Source organism: Berghia stephanieae, chromosome 2, assembly GCF_034508935.2.
Source record: "Berghia stephanieae isolate SIO BIC M18660-M18661 chromosome 2, UCSD_Bste_1.3, whole genome shotgun sequence".
Classification (NCBI taxonomy): Eukaryota; Metazoa; Mollusca; class Gastropoda; order Nudibranchia; family Aeolidiidae; genus Berghia; species Berghia stephanieae.
Genome location: NC_088361.1, coordinates 42,376,096 through 42,381,095, shown reverse-complemented (window position 1 = coordinate 42,381,095; position 5,000 = coordinate 42,376,096). Strand labels below are relative to the sequence as shown.

General features: G+C 38.7%; 1 protein-coding gene across 3 annotated transcripts in view; it reads right to left on the bottom strand.

The window, feature by feature from the left end:
• The window catches only part of LOC144964916 (high affinity cAMP-specific and IBMX-insensitive 3',5'-cyclic phosphodiesterase 8B-like), a 197,547-nt gene that overhangs the window by 154,741 nt on the left and 37,806 nt on the right, over positions 1-5,000 (bottom strand). The window contains exon 1 of one of the 3 annotated variants that reach the window (XM_078899701.1): positions 869-1,026. The exons of 1 other annotated variant lie outside the window; for it this stretch is intronic. The gene's annotated coding sequence lies outside the window, so the exon portion shown is untranslated. Of the gene's footprint in view, positions 1-868; positions 1,027-5,000 lie in introns of those variants that run through there. One more of the 3 variants, XM_078899700.1, reaches the window with a different exon arrangement.

Sequence of the window (5,000 nt, the reverse complement as noted above, 5' to 3'; positions counted from 1 at the left end):
TATGAGGTTCATTTTAATAGATCGATGTATTTGAGGGACGCGTTTTCTGGCCACAATTTTAAATACTTTTTTTGTGTTTTTGTTTTTGTTTGTTTTTCTTAAATTATTTTTTAAGAGTACGGCAGAATATGTTAATGTATATAAGAAGATCTCAATATCAAAGACAGTGTGTGAATGTGTTTAATTTGTGTATGTGTGTTTATATTTGCGTGAGTGTGTGCGCGTGTGTGTGTGAGAGAGAGTGTATGTGTAAGTTTGTTTGGATTGAATAAGATACTTTAATCTTATTTTCCATTTATCATGATTAAAACCAATGGTATTGCTCATAGATAAAGAATAATAGCTTGTTCTAGGTTTTACGGCTGACAGTACAAAATAAAGCGGTATTAAAATAGAGAAGCCGGGAGAGAAAAAAATAACAAAAGCGATTACGATGCCAGTTTATCGTGATTTATAAGTATTATGACATCTATCTACATGTCAAGGATAAGATTAAAACTTTTGAAAAAATAAATCAGGAATGTAATTATCTTATATAATGATAAAATGAATGACGATGACAAATGAAAATCATAAAATTTAAAAGGTTACATTAGGCTTTGTCTCCTTACAGTATCCTTACAAGTTGCTTTGCGCCATGAGAGATCTTCAACACAACCATATTCGTTATCAAACGATACCGTTTCAGAACAAAGCCTTTACACGGAACCAACAATAATCTCACTGTGCCGCTATGAATTCCCACATGTTGAATAACAAGGCAAGATTTGTTGACCGAATGACCCACAAATCAAGATCCCGCCAGCAAGGGTTAAGAAAATCCATCACAACAATTCACGCATTGATTCTGCCAGTAAAATATACTCACTATTATATTAAAGATTACATTTTTTTTCTCACAATAAGCAGTTGTGGAATTTTCAAATCTATTGTGCTGAAAGCCAAACTGAAATTAATGTAGAAAAGAGATGGAAAAGCCGAAAGAATCAAATGAGGACATGGCATGAAAAAAAGTGTTGTTAATGTGAGCAGGGAACAGATTCTTTTCAGCATGAGCCCCTCGCACGCGCACGCACTCGCTCCTCGCATAGAGTTTAGTGAGTTATAATAGCAATGAACAACATAAAGTAAGGACAACATGGACAGAATAGGAGGGGGGGGGGGGGGGGGGGGGGGGGGAGAAAAAGCCGCGTTGTGCGGGGAGCTGCTGCTGCTGTTAGCTGCTAGCGACGTACTCCAAATTGTGTGTGTCTAAAAATTGTCTATCGATGACGAAATAGCTCGTGAGTACAGGCGAGATGTACGGCCGGGCATTCCTCATGGACACACAGAGAAAAGGCGTTGTAACAAACTTAGTACCTTGTTAGATGGGGAAAAGAATGCCGGATAATGACGTTGGCGTGAGTTGAAGTGTGAATAGAAGTAGTTACCGTACTCTTTTCTCAAGCGATAAAGGTAAACAACAACACTCAGTGTTAGGTCATTAGCGAGCTCAACTCAAAATTGCCAGTACGGGATTTATTTACTTTTTTTTAATTGTTTTTGTTTTATGTTAAAAACGTGCAGTTATGTGGTCTTGTGGCTTGACACTCGCTTTCAGACAGGAAGGTCCTGGGTTAAAGCCCAGCTGCTCTGAGCGGCGCATAGTCGAGTCCATGGAAAAGGCTCTTTACCCGTATCGCCGAACGGGTGTCATAATTTTGTCTCTTCCTACATCTTAAGTGTTGCTGTTCGCTAAGGATCCCTTGTAAAGCGCTTTGTACACGTTAAGTGAATATTTCGCTAATATAAATGATCTAGTAGCGAGTTCAACTACAAATCACTTCGCGAAGTCCCAGGTTTGAGAGTTTTTGACAAGATGAGGGTCATTTGAATCGATCTATATTATTTGAAGGACGTGTTTTCTGGCCAAATTTTAAATAAGTGTTTTTCCAGAGTACGGCAATTAACGGGTAAATTTAATTTTATTCATATTTATTGTTGGTTTATCACCCAGCGACTGCAGTTCTGCCGTACGCTGGAAAACCCCATATTTAACACTTTGTCCAGAAAAACACGTCCTTCAAATATCGATCGATTTAAATGACCCCCATCTTGGCAAAAACTCTCGAGCCTGGGACTTCGCAAAGTCACGGGTTTCAGAGTTAAGATGAGGGTCTTTTTAATCGATCGATATTTGGAGGACGAGTTTTTCAAATATGGATTTTTCCAGAGTAGGCAGAGTATGGTAAATTATAAGCTCCAAGGATTGATACGTTGAAAAAGACTCTTCAATCACAGATCATTAATAATTCACCAATAACAAATGAAAGTAGCTTTAGTCTTAAATAATTGGGCAACATGTTATAAGAAAATAGCCATACTTGAGTTTCTATATATTATAGCCCATCCCTTAATTTATAATATGTGCTCAAAGCCCTTAGAAAGGGTCCCAAGCCAACAACAACAAAAACATAGATGACGAGGCATGACGTCTGTGGGACGCTATTATCATCATCATCATCATCATCATCATCATCATCATCATCATCATCATCATCATCTTCTTCTTCTTCCTCTTCTTCTTCTTCTTCTTCTTCTTCTTCTTCTTCTTCTTCTTCTTCTTCTTCTTCTTCTTCTTCTTCTTCTTCTTCTTCTTCTTCCTCTTCTTCTTTTTCTTCTTCTTTTTCTCCTCCTCCTCCTCCTCCTCCTCCTCCTCCTCCTCCTCCTCCTCCTCCTCTCCTTCCTCCTCCTTTACATGAAAGCTCTAGTTTGAAGCTTATTTGACAAGTTGAGATTTTAATCGATCGATAATAGAAGTACAAATGTATCGGTCAAATGTAAGAAAAATACATTTAGTTAGGGGAGCGATCAATATTACCTTTCCCTGTGTGCTCCAGGTCATTGATCACATTGGAATATGTGCTTAAAATGGCCCACATAGTGAAAAGTGTTTACAGTTTGAGAAATATCCAATGTCACAATTTGCCATTTTGCTCAGCGTGACTCATGGGTATGTTTACAACTTTCATAAACACAGCAGCGTGTTTACATAATTTATTGAGAAATGTCCAATCGTTGTACAGCAACAAATCATGTGATCGACGACCAGTTTGGAGCATCGGCTTCCCCCAGGCCCAGTTCTTTCATATCGTCCTTTACCCGATTCAACCATAATATATTCTTTGGGCGTCCCTTTTCTCGTCTTTCCCGCTAATTGTATATCCAATAATTTCCTTTCCACTTACTCCCTCTCTCGTTCCTTCACATATCCGAACCATTTCAGTCTCTCTCATCTTTATTGATACATTCTTCACTTCATTCAACCTTTGAATTCGTTCATTTCTCACTTTGGTATATTTTCTTGTCCAGCCAAGTGACCATTTCAGCATCCTCATTTTTGCCACCTCAGCTTCTATATCTTGTTTCTTTGTTGTAGCTACTGTCTCTAGTGCATACAACTTTGCTGGCTTCATAACAGATGTATATATTTTTCCCTTCACCTATGGGGAAATTCGTTTGTCACACATTACTCCAGCTACCTTCCTCCAATTATTCCAGCCTGCCTGAATCATCTTCTTAACCTCAATCTCATTGTCCCATAGCAATCTAGAGAGCATTGCATTGCTCCCATCTCCCTGTATAGTTGTTCCTAAGTATTTGAATTGGTTTGTCTCTGGCACATCCTCTTCTCCTATCTTTATTGGTGTGTAAACAAAATCATGAATGCTAATTACCGTGTCACCGAAGAATCATGCGAATCAATAATAAGTTAATATGTACAATAGGAATGCTGACCCTCCCCCCCCCCCCTCCTCCCCCCTTGTCCATCTGGTACTGGTCGGCCATAATCTGAAAATACACGTATTTAAAATTTTGGTAATAAATCTCGTCCTTCAAGTATCAATCGATTAAAATGACCTTCGACTTGTCAAAGACTCTCAAACCTGGGACTACAATGAGGTCTTTGACAGAAGTCTCAGGTTTGAGAGTCTTTGACAAGACAAAGGTCATTTTAATCGATTGATACACGAAGGACGAGTTTTATGGCCAAAAGTTTAAATACGTGGGGTTTTTTTCAGAGTACGACAGGGGTATGAAAGGTGATTTGTTGTCAGCGGGAATAATCTGACTGTCCACGAGTTTCATCAGCTTGGATTTTCCATCGACGTATATTTATTTGTAGGTCTGATAACCCAAATTATTATGGTCTCGTTGTTGTAATGAAAATACTATACACAACCAACGCAAAATATTTGTCCATTACAATATTGTTAAATCATGCCCATAATTGCGTTCGATTATCAGACCTGTGAATATGTGTACATAGCTTTCCATTGGTCACGCTGGATATGTGAGCCACCGTGTAAATTTGGTATTTCATATTTGGGAATCAACAAGAGGAAGAAAATTGGGTTAGAAATAGGCTACAACAGTCGTGACGTCACTGACCTCTTAATGACGAATAGTAACTTAGTATGTAACTGGTTCTAAACTATCAGAACAATGGCGAACGCCCTTATGAAATACTTCTCCGAGGAGATATAAAAGTGTATCCAGAGGATAAAAACATTATAAATCTGATCATGTTTTTACTTTTATACATTCTGATCACATGACATGTGAAGGTACTCATTTTACATCTGAGTATGGTGAGAGAATGTGAGTAAAGAGCCTTTTTCCGAGGACTCAACATGCGCCGCTCAGAGTGGGACTCGAACCCAGGACCTCCCATTTCGAAAGCGAATGTCATAGCCACAAGAATTATGAAACTGAAGGTTTTTGAAGTTTACGATGTAATACAAACGAGAAGCAGTGTGTATTCCGTTCTCCGGAGGACTACAACGATTAAGATCAGAAAAAATTCTCGATTTCACTCTGTATCAATCTCGGTCCCTTTGTTCGTGAAGCGAGTGCTCTACAAGCTGAGCTTTCGGGACCTCCATAAGATGGAAAAACAGTCCGATTTGCTTGAGGAGGAATACAATACACATACAGCATTCATTGTAAGCACAGGATTC